This window comes from Lolium perenne, chromosome 2 (assembly GCF_019359855.2).
Source record: "Lolium perenne isolate Kyuss_39 chromosome 2, Kyuss_2.0, whole genome shotgun sequence".
NCBI classification, from domain to species: Eukaryota; Viridiplantae; Streptophyta; class Magnoliopsida; order Poales; family Poaceae; genus Lolium; species Lolium perenne.
Genome location: NC_067245.2, coordinates 318,342,201 through 318,366,231, shown reverse-complemented (window position 1 = coordinate 318,366,231; position 24,031 = coordinate 318,342,201). Strand labels below are relative to the sequence as shown.

Here is a 24,031-nt window from a genome sequence, read left to right as displayed (position 1 = left end):
ATATTGCTATTTTTGACTCATCTTTCTTGCGTTGTTTCCGTCCGATAGAGGCTCTTGCCAGAGCCAACAAGCGCGCCGATGATCTTGCTATCAATCTTGAGCAGAGCGAAAAGGCTCGCAAGAAAGCCGAAGAAGACGCTGCCTCTGTTGGGGATCTTCGGAAGAGGCTTCACCAAGCTGAAGATGCCTTAAGCGAGAAGACAACCCAATAGATAGCGCGTGAAGAAGCTATCATCGGCCGCCTTGAGTCGCAAAATCAGCGTTTTGCCAGTAAGTTTACTAAGCACTTTTCTCGAGTCCCTTCCAAGATGTGTCCTTATATTTGTTGATAACCCGCACTTTGTTTCAGCAGGAAAAATGGGTCAAGACTTCGAACTGCAGGAGCCTGAAGGGGACCGTCTCGTCGATGCCCTTTCCCTCCTTGAGATTCACGGGGATCTGGCGCGCCGCAGCATTGCTGATGGGCGGACCGCGTTTACGCGCCTTTTCCCCTACTTCTTCCCGAAGAAAAAACAACTGGAGGCCTTCGCCGATCTCGCCAAGCAGTTCATCCCTGAGGAAGATCTTGGACTTGCTTTCCGGCAAGAAAACTTGAAGATCGGCGTGGAAGGCACCATAGCTTTGGTTGCCGAGGCCCAGCAGAGCGTCGACTGGGCGAAGACTGGCGAGGCGAAGAGGATGAACAAGGAGAAATGGCAGTCTCTAATCAAGGCCGCCAAACCGCACTCGAAGAAGATTCTCTCCTTCCTCGGATACAAGCCAGCTACTCCTTCCAGTTCCGCCAGGCCGGAGGTCAAGTAGACCAACTTACTCCTCTTTCTTTTGATAGATGTCGATATCCTTACGATATACGACTATTTTCGTCGACTCGCTAGGAGCTGACCTTTTGTAATGGACCGTCGCTTGTAAATATCCCCACGTATCAATGAAAAGGAGTAATCCTCTGTTTGGTTATTGATGTCGACCCTTTCTTTCTTTCAGTTGATATTTGACAACTATTCTAAGGCTGCTGTACCACCCTCTGCTTCTCCTGCAACTTCTTACTCCACATGTATAGCTGACGAAGCTTTGCTGGATGACTCCTCATCTGTGAACCTAAATCAACTAGAAATAGCTGAACTTCGACAACAACTCCAGGCCACGAAGAAACAATCCCTTATTTTTATGGAACAATCGCGCAAATCTTTCGTGTGGGAAAAAATGGCTCTTCAGCAGGCTCAAGAAGCCTCAGAGTTAAAAAATGCTGCCGTTGCCGAGGCTTTGCAAGCTACGTCTCGAGAGAATTATATGCTTGACCTGCTGACTGACGCAAGTCTGGATATGGCGGGTAAGTCTCACCTCATGCGTTCTTTTACTTACTTTGCCTACGAGTTTTTCGGTCCTCACGTCTTTTGATACGGTTAGGTTCTTTCTTGGATGCTGCTGCCGAAGACCAGCGCGTTGATGCGAGGACTGAGATTCTCGTTCGTCTTGCACAGCAGAACAACTCCAGCTTTTGGTCTTCTCCGGACCGAACCCGACAAATTGTACAATTTCAAGATCGTGCTTCCCAGGTTCGGGAATATCTCGACTTCTGCACAAAGACACTCGCCATGGTTTACAACGCCATGTTTCCTCGGAACCTCCAACCCAAAACTCTGCCCGAACTGATGAACAAGTTCAAAAGTGTTCAGCGAGTTCATGGATTTGTGAAGGCTCAATTGATGGTTGGTGCTAGGTTTGCCATGATCATGCTCCAGATCTGCTACCCGAAGCTTGATATGTCCAACGTTGTTGATCTTTGCCATGAACGCTTAAAGAAGCGAAAGAGGAACGTCGACAAGATCAACGAAGTGGTGACACCCATAGCCGAAAGGATGATTGACGATCTTCTTCGGATGGATGCTGCATACTTCACGGACAGCCATTATGCTGATTCCATGGGTGCTTCTGCAGGAGAAGAGAGGGTAAACATAGATGACCTTTTGGAGGATGATTGAGGTTCTTTCCCTTCTGTCAAATTTCCCTGAAATACATAGATATCTTGTATATTGAGAGGTTTTTAGACCAAGGCAAATTGGTTGTCTATATTGTAAAGACCGAGTATATATTGTGTAACTCGCGGGTTGCAAGCCCCGAGTCTGTCGAAGAAAAAGATGTATATCACCAATATTTTTACTATATTGCAGCATCGCGAGCCCGCCTCATTAAAAACCTTCCAGCCCCACTCGGTGCACTGAAAGGAAAAGAGTGCGTCTGAAAACTCGCGAGCATTTCAGTACATTGTATGTTTACATGCATTTATATTTTGACTTCTATGCATAAAAACGCCGAAGTTGCGCCACGTTCCATGGATTTGGCTCTGCGATCCCCGTTTTCTTGTCCTTGATCTTGTACGCTCCTCCTGCGATCACCTCTGTAACGATGTATGGTCCCACCCATGGTGACTCGAATTTTTCGTGGATGTCCTGAGTAAGCCGAAGAACGAGGTCGCCAACTTGAAAAGATCTCGGGCGCAAACATCGACTATGATAGTTTTTCAGGTCTTGCTGATACTTGGTAACTCTTGACAGCACCTCATCTCTAGCTTCATCGAGTGCGTCCACGTCGTCTTCAAGTGCCTTCCTCGAGGTTTCTTCATTAAATTCCGCCACTCTCGGGGAATTGTGTTCTATCTCTATTGGTAACACTGCCTCAGCTCCGTGGACCAGAAAAAATGGAGTTTCTTGTGTCGTTGTATTGGGCGTCGTCCGTATGCTCCATAACACGCTAGGCAACTTCTCTGGCCAAGTGTGTCGAGCTTTTTCCAATGGTGCTAACAGGCGTTTCTTGATGCCGCTGCAGATGATGCCGTTTGCTTTCTCGACTTGACCATTGGTTTGCGGGTGTGCCACCGATGCAAAATGTAACTTGATGCCTACTTCTGCGCAATATGCTTTGAATTCCTTGAAGGTAAAATTGCTGCCATTGTCTGTGACTATGCTATGAGGAACTCCAAACCGAAAAACTATACTTTTGATGAACTTTACCGCCGATGCTGCGTCTGGCGAGTTTATTGGTTTTGCCTCAACCCACTTGGTAAACTTGTCGACAGCTACAAGCATATACTCGTATCCTCCTGGCCACGCCTTATGCAATTTGCCCACCATATCGAGACCCCATTGAACGAAGGGCCACGACAACGGTATTGGCATCAGCTCTGCTGCCGGAGAATGAGGTTTCGCGGCGAACCTTTGGCACGCATCGCAGGTACGTACTATGTCCTTTGCATCTTCGATTGCTGTTAGCCAGTAGAACCCTGCTCTAAAAACCTTGGCTGCAATAGCTCGACTGCTTGCATGGTGTCCGCACACTCCTTCATGCACATCTCTTAAGAGTACTCGACCTTCTTCGGGCGTGACACATCGCTGCAAAACGCCCGATATACTTCGCTTATAAAGCTCACCTTTAACCACAGTGAAAGCCTTGGACCGTCGAATAACTCGCCTTGCTTCTACTGGATCCTCGGGTATTTCTTTCCTTGAAATATATGCGACATATACCTGCATCCAAGGAACCTGCACCACCATCACCTCATGTGATTCTTCTTCATCTCCCGATGTACTTGCTTCTACTACCGGTGGAGCCCTCAAAGCTTTCTCGAGCTTCTCCTTTTTCTTTGGCTGTTTCTTCGCCTTTGTTGATCTTTCACTTATCTCCTCCCAAAATACGCCGGGTGGTATTGCCAAACATTGCGACCCGATGTTCGCCAAAACGTCGGCTTCGTCGTTGCTGAGTCTGCTAATATGATTCACTTTGCACCCATCAAAAAGTTTCTCGAGTTCGTTGTATACCTCCTTGCATGCTATCATGCTGTCGTTGACTGCGTCGCACTGGTTCATCACCTATTGAGCCACAAGTTGAGAATCACCGAATATTTTTAGCCGGGTTGCGCCGCAAGCTTTCGCCATCTTCATCCCGTGTATGAGTGCCTCGTACTCTGCCTCGTTATTAGACGCGTTAGGAAACGTCATCCGTAGCACATACTTCAACTTATCTCCCTGAGGTGACACTAATATCACGCCTGCTCCGGCTCCTTCTAGCCTTTTGGACCCGTCGAAGTTCATGGTCCAAGTTCTCGACAAATCTGGAGGTCCTGTACTTTGCAGCTCCATCCACTCTGCGACAAAGTCTGGTAAGATCTGCGACTTTATTGCTTTTCTTTTTCGTACGTGATGTCCCGAGGGGAAAGTTCTATTCCCCAGAGGGAGACACGACCCGTAGCCTCTGGATTGTTTAATATATTTGACAAAGGTGCCTCATTGACCACTATTATCGGATGCGCCTAAAAATAGTGTCGCAACTTTCTTGCAGTTGTGAATACCCCATATGCCAACTTCTGATAGTGCGGGTACCGCTGTTTTGAAGGCGATAAAACTTCGCTGATGAAATATACTGGCCTCTGAACTCCATGAAGTTTCCCTTCTTCTTCTCTTTCGACCACAAGTACCGTACTAACCACCTGAGGTGTGGCTGCAATATATAACAAGAGGGGTTCCTTTTCCTTAGGCGCTACCAATATTGGAGATGTTGAGATTGTGCGCTTGAGGTTCTCAAAGGCTCTGTCTGCTTCTTCGTTCCACTCGAACTTCTCTCCTTGCTTAATCAAGGCGTAAAATGGCAACGCCTTTTCTCCTAGTCTGGCGACGAATCTGCTCAAAGCCGCGACTCGCCCAGTTAACTGTTGTATTTCCTTTAGCTTGGTTGGCTTCCGCATTGTTACTATAGCTTGGATTTTCTCTGGGTTAGCCTCGATTCCTCTTGCTGATACCAGAAACCCGAGAAGTTCGCCTGCAGGGACGCCGAAAGAGCACTTCGTCGGGTTTAGCTTGAGGCAAAACTTATCAAGATTGTCGAAAGTCTCCTTGAGGTCCTCAACCAAGGTTGAGCCCTGCTTTGTTGTAATGACGACATCGTCGATGTACACTTGAACGTTCTTGCCAATCTGCGTGGCGAGACACTTTTGCATCATCCGCTGATATGTTGCTCCTGCGTTTTTTAACCCGAAAGGCATTGTTCTATAGCAGAACACGCCATAAGGTGTTATGAAAGCTGTTTTGACTTCATCTTCTTCTTTTTGTCGTATCTGGTTATAACCAGAATAAGCGTCCAGGAAGGAAAGACGTTCACAGCCTGCCGTGGAGTCGATAATTTGATCGATCCTCGGGAGGGGAAAGTGATCCTTTGGACAATGTTTATTGAGACACGTGAAGTCGACGCACATGCGAAGGACCTCCGTGTTTTTCTTCGGGACCAGCACTGGGTTAGCTACCCACGTGGCTTCTGTATGTAACTCTTTGATGAATCCAGCTTCTCTGAGTCGATTAATTTCTGACAGCATTGCTTTGCGGTTTGGTTCCGAAAAACGCCGCAAAGGTTGTCTGATTGGCCTAGCCAATGGATCCAAGTTAAGGGGGTGCTTGGCAAGTTCCCTGGGTACTCCTGGCATGTCAGCTGGACACCATGCGAAGATTTCCCAGCGCTCACGGAGGAACTCGACGAGCGCGCTTTCCGATGCGAGGTCCATGTTTGTGGCGATAGCTGTCGTTTTCTTGGGATCTGTCGGGTGTATCTGCACTTCCTTCGAGTTCTTCGTGGTATCAAAGGTTGGTTCTTTAAGCGGCCTCCCTCCATCTGGCAACACGTCGTAGTCAGTTGTCAGCTTTGACGCCATATATTCTGCTTGCATCCCGAAAGTTTCTGACAGCCGATGAAACTCCTTGTCGCACTTATCCTCTAGTGCGAAGCTTCCTTTTACTATGATCGGACCCTTAGGTCCAGGGAGCCTTCACAACAAGTACGTGTAGTGTGGTACCGCCATAAACCTGGCATACGCCGGTCGCCCTAGCAAAGCATGATACTGTGACGGGAAATCCACGACTTCAAACTCCAACTTCTCCCTTCTGTAATTCTCTAGGGTTCCAAACTGAACATCGAGACTTATCTTTCCCAATGGATAACTTGGCTTGTCTGGTGTAATACCATGAAAACGCGTGTCGGTTGGTGTTAGATTCGCCAAGGATATATTCATCTTCCTCAAAGTATCTGCATACATGAGGTTCAAGCTGCTGCCTCCATCTATGAACACTCGTGAAACGTCGAATCCTGCAATCACCGCCGGCAGGATCAAAGCTGATTGCCCTGGTCGAGGGACTTGCTGCGGGTGGTCCGCTATGGTGAAGCCGATGTCCTGCCCCGACCAATTCAGGTACTCAATTGTTGGTGGAGGCATCTTCTCTGCCATAAAGACTTGCCGCGAAATTACTTTTTGAGCTCTATTGGATGGCCTGCCCTTCTGAATCATCGAGACCTCCCCATTGGTGTTGATATAGGGACCATTCACTGGAGCTGCCGCTATTTGCAACTGATGTCGATTTTCGTCCGTGATTGCGGGAGGAGGTGGAAGATGAATCTCACTCCTTGGCCCCTGGGGATTTCTATTTGCTGCCTGTGTATTGACATGCCCTGCGTACCTGTTCAGTACTTGGAAAGTTCGACAGTCCTTCTGCAGATATCCCGACTGTCTCTTCCCGTTGTTGTCGAGGTAGAAGTGCATTTGGCATGGTCCGTTCAACATATCTTCGGGAGATATATACGGCCTCTGGAACCTTGGACCATTATTTTGCCTCTTGGGACGAGGACCGTCCCTGTAATCGCTGCGGTGCTCACCGCTCTTTTGAGAATCATCTCGACTGTTTCCTCCTATATTTCCTCGGAAGCCGGCCGATATTTGGCCGGGACCGTCATAATCTGGGAACTGTCGAGAAAAACGTCGTCTATTTTGAATATTTCGGTTACGGTCATCCTCGGGCGACCTATGCCGCTTGTTGTGAACAGCATCTTCTCCATCTGCCCAGCGATTCGCTATCTCCATGAGTGCCGATATTGTTTTTGGATTAGTCCTTCCCAAGTCCTCGACTAAATCCTTCCTCCTGATCCCAGCGACAAATGCATCTATCGCTCTTTCGTCAGATATATTCTCTGCCGAGTTTTTGATAATGTTCCACCGCTGGATGTATGTCCTCATCGACTTGTCATATTTCCGTCGACAAGCTCTTAGTTGCTCTATTGACGCAGGTTTCATGCATGTGGATAAAAAGTTCTTTATGAACATGTCCTCGAAGGTTTCCCAACTGTCGATAGATCCAGACGGTAACTTTTTTATCCATGATCGCGCTGCTCCACTCAAGTGTACCTGGATGCTCTGCATGGCAGTTGCTTTGGTTCCACCCGTAAGCTTTACTGTCTCCAGGTAATCCACCAACCAGTCCTCAGGATCTTGCAATCCGTCGAACTTCTTGTAGTTGTCGGGTAATTTAAACCCAGACGGGACCCGTGTTTTACGAACTCGTCGAGTAAAACAGGGGAGGCCGCACATATCCTCCTCATCGACCTCTGGTGAGTGCCGACGTTCTCTCCTTTCTTGTCGCGCCCTGTCGACCCGCGCCTGTGTTGCTGTATCTCTTGCCGACGTTCTCGGAGGGTCCTGAACCACTACTGTGGGTCGTGGACTATTTTGTCTTGCCATGCCTTCGGGAGGTGTGCTTGTACTTGCGAATGCTGTCCCCATAACTCCAACTCCTGCCATAGCCATGTTATACAATGCTTCTCTTGGATCTCCGGGAGGTGGCCTGGATGCCAGTATGTAAGCCTGAGTCACCATGTATCCGGCTTCCGGTGTTTTGGGGATGATGTTTCCTCTTGTGTCTATCGACATAAAAGACATGTCAAGGTTTTGGACCAGATGCTCCCTCTCGTGCTCCGGTATGTTGTGCAGCCGAGATCTTGCCCTGTTGCGAGCTTCTCTGTGACTATCTCCGGAAGTTCCTGATTGTCGGCTCAGCTCAGCTCTTCGCCTACTTGACGCGGAAGCTGCTGCTTTTCTTTGCTCCAATATCACCCTTTGTTTCTCCAGTTCTCGACCAGCACGCGCGAGTCTGTATTGGTACGCTTGCAACTCCTCCACCGTCGCGGCGGTGGTCAACGGATTGGTACCGTTCAAGGCTGTTGTCGCTCTATCCCAAGCTGCTTGCGGTAGTTGCAACTTCTGGCGTGGTGTAGTCCCGACATATTTGGTCCCTAAACCTCGCGTAAGATCAACGGGATCGACGTATGGATTTCCCAAATCATCGAAAGCCTCTGATGTTTCGTTCTCCGGATGGCTGGATTCGCCAATCACGTATACTTGATGATATGTTGGCCCTGAGTTGTTCTTTTCTGGGTCGGTGACACCGTCGTAACGATCGGCGAAGACCTCCCGAATAAGGGTAGATTTGTCGATGAAGCTATCAACACTATCTGAGTCACTGCTTATATTGGAGTCCGCAGACGACCCGAAGGACATGTTGCTGAAGATCTTAGCGAGTTTTCCACTTGACGCGGGCTTGGTGAAGATTGACGGCGAGATCTCCTCTTCGCCTGACTCGAAGGATGATGCCGATCCCGAGAAATCAGAATCGACCGCGAACGATCCCGAAGAATTCGGCATCGCAAGACGGTGAGATCCATCCTTCCCGACGCGGAAGTGGAAACTTCCGAACGTCATCTCCATGGGCTCCTCCAGATACGCATATGCATCCACACGGGAGGGCGGGTGAGGAATAAAATCGACTAGATCAGTTTCGACCCGTTTACCTCCATCCATCGCGTTGCTTGCCACCGAAGATATCGACGATGTTGAACGTGCCATCGAGATCAGCTCCTTGTCGCCTCTAATTCCCACAGACGGTGCCAATTGACAAGGTATCAACTTGTCAATGCCTACAGATTGTAGACTAGGGTTTTAGCGAAAGTAGAGGACAAGTAGATCTCGAGGGTTTCAGCCGGAAAAGGTACTCGACTGCTAGAAAAACTAGGGTTATGTTGACAATGAATCGATCCTCTCTTTGTCCCTCGACTCTCCCTTATATAGGAGGCGGAGTCGAGGGCTTCGTGATGTACAAGTTACAAAGTCCGGGAGACTCTTTGAGTTCGACCCGTAGTAGTTACAAGTCATTATTTCTAATACAACTCTATGTTTCCAAACTGCTCCACAACTGGGCTTCCGGGCTTCATAAACTTCGGGTCGTGGGCCTTCAACAAACCCCGGGTACCTTCTTCGGCAAGCCCATTGGGGATGCCTATGTCAGTTACTATGCATCGAAAGCTTATAGCAAGACGAACTCAATGACTTGATCTAATGCTATGCTTACTATGGGTGTGTCTCCATTACATCTTTCTCATAATGACATAACCTTATTATTAATAACATCCAATGTTCATGATCAGGAAACCATGATCATCTATTAATCAACAAGCTAGTTAAACGAGAGGCTTACTAGGGACTCTGGTTGTTTACAAAACACACATGTATCAATGTTTCCACTTAATACAATTATAGCATGGGATGTAAACATTTATCATGAACACTAAGATATAAAAATAACCACTTTATTATTGCCTCTCGGGCATATCTCCAACACTCGTCGAGAACACGCTCCGTGTGTGGGCGAAGTCGAGGTGGAGGACCGAGGTCGAGCTCACCCGAGACTTCCTCGAGGAGACATTCTCCTACCTCCCACCGGGCTCACCCGTCATGTACTACATCAACGAAACTCGTCAAGGCGTCGCCGTCAAGCTGCTCACGGTCACCTTCGCCAACCGGTTCGACACGTACGACCTCCTCGGCGAGGTCTTCTAGTGCGGCTGCGAGTCGATCTTCTTCACCAACTACAACATCTTCACCGACTGCGAGTCCATCTTCTTCTCCGGGAAATGTATGCACTGCCTCCCGTACAACAAGTGAAGACGGTGGTGAATACGGTGGTGCGGCCAAGATGTGTTCTCGTGAAGCTCGTCATGTTTTTTTAGCTTTTCATTTTTATTTTGTTTTTCTATGTGGTTCCGTGTCGAGTCGTGTCCCTGGACTTATCTATCTATCTATCTAAGTTATTTCCGTGTAACGGTGGAACTAGGCATCTTATTTTATCTAAGTTATTTTGCGTCATGATCTGGCTACCAATATTTGCATCTGATATATCTTAGTTTTCTATGATTTCGATGCAATATATCAATGTATGAATCATGAAATCACAAACACAGATCAAAGTATGAACTTTGATGTAATATAAGTAGGGTACCCATATAAGTATGAAACAAAAAATCACAAACACGCAATGCTTGAAATCACAAAGATGCACCCCTTTTTGTTTGTTCATTTTTCCACCCTAAACCACAAACACGCAATGCTTGAAATCACAAAGATGCACCCCTTTTTGTGGTTAAGCAGCGTGCACAAACACTGAGTACAAACATATGCGTCTTTAAACCCCAAACCAAGTCAAGAACTAACTATAGGTAGCTTTCTTTCATTTGCTCTTCAATATCTTTCCATCCACCCCACTGGTTACAAGAGCAGTCCTTGATGCTAACAACCCACGCGGTATTGGGTTCGAGTCCCAGCCGCACCCCTTCTTGTTTGTTCATTTCTTCACCCTTTTTTTAAAGAACCCTTCGCATTTGCCCATCCTTCTCATTTGCCCAAAGCCAAACCTTTGCTACTAGCGCATTTTGATCAAATTTATTAATTTCAAGCTTGGAAATTCATGCCAAATTCAAGCTTACAAGTTCATTAAGCTTAAAAATTCATCACAAATTCATGACAAATTCATGCCTTTCCATACAATATCAACATTAAACCTAGTGCGATTACAATACCACCTACAAATGCACAAATGTAATTGCAAATTTGTGATTGATCTTCGAGCTCTCTAATCTTCTGGTTCATCCTCCTTAGCTCAATAGCTACCTCTCTGCCAATGCGTGCTCCGCCCTCCGTCTCTTCTGCACTAGCTAGCGCGGTGGCCGGTGTCGTCTGTGGCAGGATGGGCAACCATTCTTCGTGCTCATCTAGCAGTTGATTCATCAGCGTGGAAGAATCATTTTATCTGCAAGCACACCAAACAGATCAACCATATTGCTCAAATATCCCGACCACACAAAATAGTGAAATTTCCCCGGTTCTTACCCCTTTCTCGCGGCTGCACACGTAGAATGGACGATTGGTGTTCTTCGGTGTGCGCGAAATCCTCCGATCAACGGCCGCCCGGCACCGCGGACAGAGGAGGATCGGCATCTCCATGCGCACACGAACCTCGAACCGGGAGGTGGCGCGGGAGCTAGAAGAAGACATGGACCCGGAGCCGAAGGGGATCTGAACCGTGAGGTGGTTGTAGCAGACGGTTGCGCCCTCCACAGCTCCCGCCGTCGGCGGCGCTCCCCGTCAACGACGCCCTCTCGGTCGCCCGCGCCCGGCTCCTAGCTACCAAAAGGGGTCGCCCCTCCCACCTCTTCGTGTGGCTGCCTCCAACCCCGTCCCCCGTTCGGACGATCCCCGTCGATTCTTGCTCAGCGCTGCGAGCTCCGGCCGCGCGTTCCGCCGGTTTAAAATGGAACAGAGCCAACAGTTGCCTAGTGGGTTCCACGTGAAACGGCCAGCAACGGTCTTTTTCTCAAACGCGTCTCCATCTGGTCCCACCTGAAATGGCCGAGTCAAGGACGTTGACCTGAAGGAAACGGCAGAGTCACGGAACGAGTTGTTGCACACAGACTAGGGGCAAAACTGAGCACCATTCTAATCTAGTGGCAAATCTAAGTGTTGCGCGAGCTGTAGTGGCAAACCAATAATTAACCCTATGTGGAGACGTCCACCTGCGATTGACCCCCGGTACTAAACTGTACTTTAGCCAGATCGGTTTGGGCTCTTGCTGATGAAGGTGTCACTCGAACATATTTGCATGAGCGATTCTCCCTCAGCCAAGCAGTGGAGTTTTTGCTTTGATGGAGACAGTTACTCTCTGGGCTATCTGGTACGCGAGACGAAAGATGATCCATGAGGAGGAATTCAAGAGCAGCTCCTTGTCGACCCACATGTTCATTGAGGGCTATCTGAGAGATCTATCGATCGTCAGCTCGAGAAACAAGACGACTTCTAGAATGACTCATCGGAAACACCCAAGATACATGGATTCCTCCAGGAGTCGGGTGCGCTAAACTGAACGTGGATGCCGCCATGTCGAAGACGGGACAGGCCGAGCCGTAGGAGTGATCTGCAGACACTACACCACAGTTGATTATTAGGGGCACAAAAATATGCCTTAAAAAATAGCAAAAGTGCCTTTAATAATCTTTGAAGGCAATAAAAAAAGTGCTGTATCAAATGGTGTAGGGAAAAATCATTTTAGGCAGTATTTAAAAATGCCCCTAAAAATATATTTTTTAAGGCACTATTGAAAACGCCTTTAAAAATAGATTTTTTGAGGCATTTGGAAAACTGCCTTAGATTACAATTTGGGGCACTATTGAGCAATGCCTCTAATAATTTTTTTGGCACTTTGCAAAAATGCCTCAGAAAATCTATGTGGGCACTATGCACAAGTGCCACAAAAAATCTATTTGCAAAGGCACTTTTCAAAGTGCCTCAAAAAATCGTAAGGCATGAGCTCACATGATGCATGTATATTGCAATATTTAAAATTCCACACAATTAATAATAGCGCCAGAAAACAGGAATGTAAGACATAATCTCTCAAAATCATAAGATATCTCAGTAGAAACATAGTGGTTCGACAAATTTTAGGAGCAATACTCCTTATTTACAAGCAGCAGCAAACATAACCTAGGAGTTGAATAATAACACACAGAGTGCACATGTAACAGCAAACTTTAGGCTATTGCTAGAAGAACATGTGTTCATGGCATTCAATGCAATGCATTTGCAAAAAATTAAATCTCTGGCCTAAACATGGTATCAAATTCCTAGTATCAAAGTTCTCAATCTATGAGTGAAGTCCTCGAACGAAATGGTGTCAGATGTGATCTTCTTGAGTTCGGTGTGATTGAACTCATTGCGTGGCAGGCCATCCACCCTTCTAAATAACCTACCCTGGGTTTGCAGCATGATACTCCATAAACTTGTCCAATGATGATAGCCTGAATAAAGAAGTGGCAGGAACATAAGAAATCCATGTATGCAACCCAATTTAATAAACAACATGTAGTTTCATACTCCTTAGTAGAAAAGAAATAGAAATATATCCTGTTATTTCAAGAAAAAATAAACATGGTTATCTCTAAAGAATGCTTCACTGTGGACATGAAAAATCTCAGTAGAACACTCCTAATCCCATGTATTGCAGTTAAATCGAACACTCCTAGCCCTCCTAATCCCATGTATCCCAGTTAAATCGCACAATATCATGAACGCATCACAATTCACAACCATTCTCGGGTCAGGGCATGAGCCCGTGGAACATCATGTGAGGGAGAGGGGTGGAGATCTTGTAACCTTTGGAGCTGCCGCCGTTGGGAAGGAGGAGGGCACGGCAAGGCGGTTGGGTTTCTAAAATTGAGTGTCAGATGACAACATAAGGAGTCTTCCCACATAATAACTACTATACTAAAAAAAAAAAAACTACTATACTAAAGCTGAACAAGTTCCATTTTTCTCAGAATTTTGGATTATTTTTGTGCCTATGTGCCATGCTGACACGTGTTCTGTTGTGCTACATGGATCTTTCGTGTGCATTTCAGGGGACGTCTTGCAGTTTCTTTTTAGTTTCACCCTGTGTGGTTTTTACATCGTGTACACTTCTGGGTGGACATAGTCATAAAATTCCCAACTCCACCGCTTCGGTCCAGCAGTTGGTCAAAGCGGTGCAAGGAATGGTTCAGCAGTGCAACACGCGTCCCGCCTGGGACCCCCTGCCTACCCCTCCGCTCACTAATTTTCCTCACGAGCTGCCCAATCTCCTCCCCATGTCCCTCACGAGCTGCCCAATCTCCATCTACAGTAGACTCCATGGGACCTTCTCCGGCGTCTCTGAGGGCTTCGCCAGTCCGGCCGTCCGCCGCCACGGCAGGGATGACCGAGGGATCGGGTCCTGCGTCTCCGGCCCGCCGTCGGCTGCCACGATCACGACCAGATGCGTCACGAAGCCGGCGGCCAGCTCCGCCCCGCCCACGCCCGCGGCCGTCGCCGCGAGCGCCGCCCGCCGGCCACGGCTCGCCGCCCGCCCGGCGACCTCCGCCACGTCCCGACAGCCACGCCCGGCCATGGCTCGCCAGGCCACGCCGCGGCCAGCTCCGTCCCGCCCACGCCCGTCGCGGCGACCGCCGCCCCGCCCGGCCACGGCTCGCCCGCCCGGCGACAACCGCGCTTCGCCGCCCGCCGTGGCCGAGCTGCAGCCGCTGCCTGGCCGGGCCTGCTCGCCCGTGCCCACGAGTGGCCGACGCGGCCGGCGGCGTGCCCGCCCGTGCGTGCCCGACGCGGCCGGAGTCGAGGCGCGCACGGACAGCTCTCGACCGGCTCCACCCCCGCCGACCGTTTCTCCGTCTCGCCTCGGGGAACCTCGGCCCGGCACAACGCCCACCACTCGGCGACCGGCGCTCCCCACCGCCGGTGTCGCGATTCGTGGCAAAACGGGGAGGCTCGCTCTCTGGTTTCTCCGTTCGCGGTAAGGTTCCCTAGGGCGCCGCCGCCACTCACCGCCGGCCGCCTTCCACGTCCTCGGGCGCCTCATCGGACGACCCGCACCGCCTCCTCCGTCCACCTCTCCTCCATCGACCTGCAATTCCTCCCCAGCCACGCTTCCGCAGGTCGGCCTCGCACCACCTCCTCTCGCTGCACTGCAGCGTGGTCGACCTGCACCACCTCCTCTCGGCCGACCTACAGCGCTTCAGCCACCGTGGCCAGCCTGCACCATCTCCTCTCGGCCGACCTGCAGCACCTCAACCACCACGGAAAACAGGTATGATTATTTTTCCTTCTCTCAAAGTTTTGTCTCTGTTTTTGCCAAATATTAGATGATTGTACAACTCGGTGAGCAAATAGTTGATTGTACAATTCAGTGAGAAAATAGATGATTGCACAATTCGGTGAGCAAATTTGTTGTGATTAGGATGTTAGAAATTATTTGCATGTTAGATAGTAAGCTTTTTCCTGTCTTCCCGCAGCAGCTCATCACCTCGCGGTGGCGCCTCGACCCTACCGGGTGGTCGGCCCACACTCGACGACCTGCGCGCCGCCGCCGAGCGCGCAGGAGCGTGGCCGGCCAGGGAGAAAGCCCGCAGCATGGCATGGCAGAGTTGGAGTGGTGCACGAGCTGACGGGATTCTATTTTCTCTCTGGTGGCTCATACCAGATCAGTTGAGGTGGCCATACAACCTCTTCTCTAATTTCCGGTGACACTCTTGCCGTGCTGCCGGAGTTGTCCACGGATTGCCCATTTTTGCATTCGGCCGCCAAAGGACATGGGTTTTTTTTTAGTTTGGCTGGTACATGCTGCTCCGGTTGAGGTGAAGATTAGTGTTCGTGGGAGTTATTTCTTGGGATGTTCTGTTATCCATGTGTGTTCTTGATTCGATTTGCTGTTCCGTAGGCTGCCATGGGAAGGTGCATTTTTAAACATGCAAGAATTGTTGCAGGCTGGTTGGTTTGATGGATGAGTTGTCGTGTCATTTTTACGGTTTAACAGGATCAGCTAGCAAATTCGCCAAGGCAGCGGCCGACTAATTGGCTCCATGGTTCTACTTCCTATTTGTGTTGGAAACAACCATCTTATATTATGTTGAGTGCTATTAAAATGAGAGAAACAATGTTAATTCCATGGCAATGTCTGTCCTCAATGCTTCATGTATTTGAATTACACAAAAGAATCATGTATTTATAAAGCCAAAGGTGGATTTGCGAAAAAATGTTTTATTTCTTTAATTTGTTTTGTAGGTACTTCGGATTTCGGTGACGTTGTTGGGTCATCAGTGCAAATGCCTGGACTGGTTATGGCTCTTCATTGCAATTTGGTTCGTACGGTGTTGCTTCAGTGAGCTTTGTCAAGATCCTTATCACCACGTTTGCTAACCTATGTATACCTCAAATATTACTTGATGATATTTTCATGTTCTTTTGTTTAAATATTTATAGTTTAAGATGACAAATACTGGTGTCTTTCCGTATTGGTATATTACTTTGTACACCTCCACCGCCTTCCAGAATTTGCATGTTGCTGGTCCGATCCATTGTTGTACAAATCCGAGTATTCTATTTTGTTTTCTCGTTGTTCTGATTTGGACCTTTTAGTCAGCTCAATTGCATCGCCATGTCCTTTCGTGACATATGCACAATTTGCCTAGACTGGAATCGTCATAACCTGGAATTCATTGAGAAGTGTCGTCTTTTAGTATAGAGTGGCATGTTTTCCGTATTGTTTCTTGCATATTTCATAATTTTGTTTCACCTTTGCACACTCTTATATTCCTTTCTACAAGTAATGCTGAAGTTGGTTTTAGTTGATGCATCCGAAGATGATTATTGCAGTAATTAGTGCTACCTATAGTCGTTTTTCGTATAAAGAAATGGAGCTTAGTTTTACCGATTTGTATTTAGGTGGTTACATGACAGACCATATGATATTTTAGGAAGGTCTCAGTACTACCACACTATTGTTTTGAGAAAAGAATCGGTAACATATTTTGGATGGGGAGGTTGTTCCTGCGATGGGACTGTCGCAACTGATTATCGATGGCTTATAGCTGCCGGTGTGTCATTTATCGCGTAGTTTTCAGAGTAATCTATCTCAGCATGAACATGCTCGACGAGTTTTCAGATGATGTGCAGAGATTCAAAAATTATGCTACCTTTGTTGTTTAAGGGTGACAAAAAAGGAAGAAGCCATGCAATTATTTACTGCCATTCTCAAAAATGGTTTAGCACATAGTGTGTGAACATGGTTGCTACATGGTCCTGATGATCCCTTTGTATCCATGACGCAGAATTATCTCCCTCACTCCAGGGACTGCCTAACTCCCATATGTCCGAGTTCAAAAAATGACTCCAATATACTTTGTTCTCGCACCGAGGATAGGGAGGCAACATTTATCGTGGTTGATGATTCTCCTTCCCGGTTGACATCTCTTTTCTCTAGATGTGAGTATACACAACACTTGAGATATCGATATCAGTCCTTTATAGAGTTCAAGTGTTGTAGTCTTTTATTCTTCGTCGCACGATAACCCTACGGCGCGGCCGTTCTCGCTGGGAAGTCCTGTGATAGATTTAACTCAAATTTCTATTGATGGAGGTTGCAAGTGCCAAATCCTCGATGTATCTATGTGACACAGCTCAGTGCAGAACACTTTGTTTAAGCGATGCGGTGCTTGGTTCTTAATTGTTATTATGTAGTAACTGCAGGCTCTGTTATATGACAAAGTTGTCGTGATATCCTTTTGTTGGAGTCGTGTTTTTTATTCGAATTTGTCTTTGAGAGTTGGTAAATGCGTGTTGAATCCTATTGTGTTGCTTCTTTACTACTACTAAACAATGTTGCTCCTCATGGTTCTAATGTACCTCTCAAAGAGTAATCTCTATGCCCTTTACATTTTGTTCCTATCTGATTAGTAATTTCTCCCGTTTTAATTTTACCCAACTGCAAATAAAAGGGCCACCGGCTCTACATATCTCTACTTTTTTACTAGCTCTAACCTATGTGACCAGTTCACTTAGGAATGAGGTGCGACCTCTTTGTACTATATATTTGCTCTCCCATTGCAATTTTGCTTCATTTATATGAAAACATGCGTAAGGCCTCGATATGCATTGTTGGGTCCCTTTCTCATGTGTGATGCTTAGTCCTTAGACTGCCCTTAATAACTCAATTGTGCGGTTTGCTAAGTGTTCTTCCTTCACTCTTTGCCATGAATGATATACAACAGTAATGGATGCATGATTGACATGTTGATTAATTCGTACAATGCTACCCGGATTACTTTCATTTTTTGGACAAGGAGAAGACCCCAGGTCACCAATTCTGTTTCAGCACAAGCACAATATACATACTGAATTACATAGGCAATAATTTTTTCTGAATTTAGACCAGCACAAATAGGGCATTGCCTACTGCTATGAGCTGTACAATTGTATCTAAAGATAGGCTTTGAATCATTGCTATTGGGGGCTTGATGTGCACAGTCAGGACTAACCAAACTGATGTCTCTTTTTTTCTTTCAAATATTGCAGCCTGTAGTTGAGCAACATTCTGAAAGGAGGCAAGGACACTAATTTCCAGCGTCACCTGTTGCACGGAAATGGAGTTTGTTGTTCAAGCTCTAGGGAGGCTAAGAGTTTTTTTTCCGGCGGTAGTGAGGGATTGCCGATAAGAAAAATGACTAGCACGGTATTTTCATGTAGTATATGAACTCTTGTTTTCATAGTCGGAGGCACGAACAATATGTATTTGTAGATGACCTATCAGTTTAATCGGCCGATTTGTGTTTGGCGTTCTTTTATTGTTTAGCATGACAAGATTTGAACCGTGCAATTATTGAGTGGTATACACTTCTGAAATTATTTCTTTGTGATAATTAGGATATATAATTTTCCGATTCTGTATATTTGTGTATACATGGGGAGAAATCTTGCACAATTGCGGTGTCATATTTGCTTGTGCGTACTCAATGGCATTTTTGCAGAGCCCTATCCCTCTCCCCGTGTTAAACCCATTCTTTATGTCAGATTATAATCTCCTAATATGGCCATGTACTCACCTCACAAGTACAACATACCATGAAATTTCCTCCGCTTTTCAACTCGCAGGTACCACCTAGGCGCGGCGTCTTTGCCGCGCCATTACATGCTAGCTACTATACCAAACCTGAACAACTTCGATTTTTCTTAGTTTTTTGAATTTTTTTGGGATTAATGTGGTGCTAACACGTGGCTCAAACTGCTCTGTTATTGTTTTGTGTCCAGTTTTTGGTGCGTCTTGCATTTTCGGTCGGTTGTTTGGTCCGATTCTTCCGGTGGTGTTAGTTTTCGTTTAAGGCCTCGGGTGTGTGTAGCCTTTTGTTCTTCGTGGTAGGGTCCACAGCCATGTGATGGGCGGTGCGGTGGTCAACCGTGTCACATGCTCCCTCTTCTCACTCATATTCTTCTCTCTCTCCAAACCGCCGTGGGAGACGACAGAGCAACGAGGGAGGACGCGCGGCGCGAGAGGCTCCGCGAGGTTGCCTCCGACGAGCGCGAGGAGGCACATCGTGCCGCCGGAGGATCCGCCACGCCGCCGCCCGCGAGCACGACGAGGCGCCACGCCGCCGGTGACGAATCGTGAGGCGCCTCGCGTCTCGGGAGACGCGCCTCTCGGGAGGCTCCGCCATGCCGCCGAGAGACGACCGCGCCGACGCGAGTCGCCGGCAGCTCCTCCGCCGGACACCGCGAGAGGCTCCGCCACGCCGCCGGCGACGACCACGACGAGGCGCGCCGCGTCTCGGGAGGGCGCGCCTCGGGAGGTTGCGCCACGCCGCCGCCGCACGACGGTCGCGCCTCGGGGAGGTTACGCCACGCCGCCGCCGAGCAGAGACGTGTCGCGTCTCGGGAGGCTCCGCCACGCCGCCGGCGACGAGCACGAGGAGGCGCGCCGCGTCTCGGGAGGATGCGCCACGCCGCCGGCGACGAGCACGACGACGCGAGTCGCCGGCAGCTCCTCCGCCGCCGCCGCGTGAGCCTCCGCCACGCCGCCGGCGACGAGCACGACGAGGCGCGCCGCATCTCGGGAGGTTGCGCCACGACGCGGGGCGCGGGTGAAAGCGAAATGAGCGCGTGTGGTGGAGCGACCGATTTCGCGGACGCGATCGGTCGGCTCATTACAAATGTTTTCCTTCTTCTATCCCCACGCCTTCCATGTCGCCTACCGATTTTCCATTGCCTCGCCGCCGCCACCTACGGCTTTATCCGAGGGCCGCATTTGTCGAGGACAGGGACATCGGCGACGGGAGTATCACGCGGGTAGGAGCGGCATCGCACCGACTTTCCTAACCATTCCTCTATGGTTAGGAAGCACACCTCATTGTAGACATCGCTGACGGCCAACAAACAAAGGGGGCTTCAAAAGGTAGGAAACACTCTTAGCATGTAATTCGGTTTTGAGTGTGCTTCTTACCCTTATCGTGCAAGTTAAGATACTCTTCTTTCGATAAAATAACATCTACTCGGAGATTTGGATGGTGTATGACTGCCTATGCTACCATCCACCTTTTAGATTCAATACATTATGGTCGTCGATGGTTTCCACCTTTTGTGCAAAAAAAAAAAAAAAATGAACAGTTCCCCATTCCGGGTTTTGAGTTTTTTACAGCCAATTTTTCTATAACTATTTTTGGGTGGTTTTATCTATGTGTTATAGGTCTCTCTATGCTTATTTTGCACTCTATCAACCCATCCATATCCTTAATTTTCTTTTTTGCAGTGGCTTCCTTTCCGCCTTGGTTTTAACTTGTGTTCATGTTATTAGCTATAGAAATGCAACCGTGTTGTGTATGGAAATGGGGTTGCGACAAAGCAGAGCTCATTGCACTGCGCCCTCACATATCCCCACCAGCTACATGGGCCACATCACCTCCTCGCGATGACCTTGGCGCTCCAGGGCGATTCGAGCAACGCCGGAGCCATCTCGGCATCCGTGTGGCGTTGGACATCGAAAACTCAACGGGAAACGGTGGCCTCAAGCGCGGGTCTGTCTTAAGTCCATGTGCATTCGTCCCACCGGTGCGGCGGCGTCGACGACCATTTTCTCCTTCCACTGTCTTCTTTTCATCGCCCCACCCGATGTACTTCGGCAAGAAGGGTGTAGATACGTGTCCTGTTCTAACAAATTGTTCGTAAATTCATCTAATTCTTGCGTGCATTATATGTCTCATCTTAGTTCTAACACATGTTCGTAGATACCGATTTTGAAATTTGGCGATCCAGTAGTAATCCGTTAGCCATCAAACACATGCATACATTTGTTGATACCGACCGTATACGTACTAAAGACGCATAGGCACTACGTGGCGTAAACCTTATGCAGTATATATAGAGATGTAATGGTACCTACACGATATATTGCCCCTTAGGCTTTGGCCTGCCAAAACACCATAAGGTTCTTTACATCCATGTTTCTTCTTGCATATGTTTTCTGATTTTTTATGTAGATTGTTCTCTTGCAGTGGGAGTCAGCTGTGTTTTGTTCATCTTCCATTTTTTTAGCTATTTAGCTATTTTTTTATTTTACTACTCCGTTAGACTTTGTGAGACTCGAAACTGTTTCTGAATCATTATTGCTTTCATGTAGAATATGATGATGATACTGAGGCTGGACAGGTCAGTGCAATCACTAATGAAAACCTTACTGTTAGTTAGTTCTCCACGAGCATACAAAATGTAAGAAAGCAGGAGAAAAACTCAATAGTTAATTCTCCATGAGCACCTCAACTATTTCTCATGTTGCAATCTACTGTCGCTCTTATTTTTGAACTGGACACTACTGGATCGTCGCTTCCAAAGATAAAAAATCGACAATACATAGTAGCCCTCCAGCGTGTCTGTTGTATTTGTCTTCCACCTGATGTGAGTACATATTTAGATATCTACAGACAATAATAGCTGAGGTGTATTTTATTTCTACCAGTTAGGACATGTGCTCTTCGCATTGATTTAGCCCGAGTAGGTTTCTTACTCTATTCCAGCTACATCAATAGAGAATACTCTTTTTGATTCTTTATCACACCAGGCACATGGTTCTGTCTTCATTTTACATGCAAGAATACTGAGACGACCGGTAAATTTGCATGATTGCACACACTAATAAGTAAGATAATACTCATACTTCCAATTTGCGGCAACAATTATAAATATTCATCAGTGCACTATGTGCTGTGGATTTATTCAATGGCATATTGGCAGTGATAGCCCATTCTTTTCCCCTTAATTACGATGTCTAATATTTGACATGTCCAACATGAGCCGATAAGAGATAAAAGCATGGGATGGCTTCCTGCCTTCATATTCCTCATTTTCATGGCTGCAGACTCAAATTGTTCAAAACTTAACTACATGTGTTGTAACTTTATAAATAAAGTCCTCAAGTAAACAATTTTGTTCACAATGTCTTCTCCTATTGAAACTATGCAACATATTCTAAAAAAGGCCTACCTTTTGTTCTTCAACTTGCAACCACAATGGGCGCGGCGTGCCGCCGCGCCTTTCTTTGCTAGTATATTCTAAAGGAGTACTCTTGCATCAATTCAAGGCCCACTTTAAATTACAAAATGTACATCTGATCAATGGTCTAATCAATGTTCTTGTTATTTTGATCCTCAATAATGTAGGATTAACCGAGTAGCAGACAAGTACAAATTAATCGATGTTCTTTACAGTACTAGCAGAGTACCTTTGCGTTGTGACGGGTGCAAGATAAATGAGACTAAAACAGTGACCTATAAAAAGATGGGAGGTGGCATATAAGTACAAGTACTGAGTAAGAATATATCAAGGAAGGGCCAATAAACAGTCATTCTTCAGGAATGCAGGGATTCTGAATTAACCCAAACTAACTAGAAAACACACTACCACGTCAGTAGAATGTAAACAGTGTCAGTAGAATGTAAACACGTAAATAGAATGTAATCACGTCAGATAAACCATCCAGGGATCTCAATATCCAACTTGTAGAAGCCAACGAATTCAGGAAACTTTTGCACAAGCAAGTGGCTGTCTAATGCGTATATGCTAGAGATAAACCACTCCTGACAGACATCAATGTAGAAAACACTGCATCAAACAATGATCGACTCGGTCCGAATTGTTAGGTCATTGAACAATTAATTAACACAACGATCGGATGAGATTACTATCTACAACAAAACTACAGTGCAGTTTAGAACATATATCATTCAACAACTAAACCAATGCTGAATGAACTCAGAACTGTCAGACTGTGAACAGGTAATGTGGGCTTGTACCACAAAATCAAATTGAGCTAAAGTAGAATTACGGTATGCATGTAGGGAATGCAGAATACAGCGCCAACATACACTGACCTAGTGACCTCTATGATCCAGTTCACCATGACAAAACACTGCTCCATGAAGGCATGGCCATGGTTTCTGTTCACCTCAGCGTACTCGCACGCCACCACTCGTTGTTGTTCGCACAACCGGAACTACTTGTAGCACTCTTGGTCGTCCAAGTCCTCGAATCACTTCCCCTGACACAAACTAATCGGATTAAACACCGCATTGAATCTAGAAGGCCTAATTTCGAACAAATTTGAGAGAAACTGCGTGGAATCCGCTCACCTCTTCATGGAGACATCGGGAGAGGTCGAGCAGGAGGATGAGGTCAGCTCGCCGCAGGCCGACCAGTAATCCGTCATCTCGGCATCGTCGGGGCTGGCCAAGTCGGACTCAAGGGCGGAGCCGAGGCATGAGGACTCTGAGACGTCGACCTCCACGGGGCGCGTCCTTGCGCCCCTGATGACCTCCGAGCACTTGGATGCGGCGAGGCATGCCTCGTCCGCGTCCTGGTGCCGAGGCCTCTTCTGCGGGCGCTGCACCGCGGAGAGGGCCGTGGAGGAGGTGGTGGGGACGACCAAGCTACGGAAGGAGGTGGATGACTCCGCGGGCCGCTTCGCCGCCGCCGCCACGATCTGGTCCGGGAGCAGAGGAGCAGCCCCTCACCAGCGCTTAGGAGGACCACGACGATGGCCACTAGATCCTGCGGAGACTGGGCGAGATCCCGAGGAGAGGTGGGTGCGAGGCAAGCGGCGGGCGGCCGCGGTGGAAGACCTTGGTGATGGCGTGGGGCAAGCGGCGGCGGCGGCGGCGGCGGAGGCACGAGATTCCTAGGTAGATCTTGGGGGAATTTTACAATTTAGAAAGCGCGGTAGGTGGAAGGAGCTGTTTGACTATCATAATATGTACGGAGGGTTTTCGTAAAATGGGCAACTATTTTTCCAGGCACTTTACATAGTGCCTTTAAAAATGTATCTTTACAGGCATTTTTAGAAATTGCCTCGAAAAATCATATTATTACAGGCACTTTCAAAAAATACCCTTAAAAATCAATTTTGAGAGGCACTTTACCCCAAAAAATAATTTTTCTAAAGTGAAAGTGCCTCTAACAAAGTGCCCCAAAAAATCCACCGTGACATAGTGAGAGATGAGT

At 47.6% G+C, this 24,031-nt stretch overlaps 1 long non-coding RNA gene across 2 annotated transcripts; it reads right to left on the bottom strand.

The window, feature by feature from the left end:
• Positions 1-12,563: 12,563 nt before the first annotated feature.
• On the bottom strand, positions 12,564-23,798 carry LOC127336689 (uncharacterized). Of its 2 annotated transcripts, XR_007873463.2 has the most exons (3): positions 23,164-23,765; positions 22,906-23,072; positions 12,564-12,987 (listed from the first exon to the last, which is right to left on the bottom strand). It is a non-coding gene; the product is annotated as an uncharacterized lncRNA (long non-coding RNA). The 2 variants fall into 2 exon arrangements; XR_007873462.1 differs by lacking the exon at positions 12,564-12,987 and having other exon boundaries at positions 22,658-23,072; positions 23,164-23,798.
• Between the last annotated feature and the right edge of the window lie 233 nt (positions 23,799-24,031).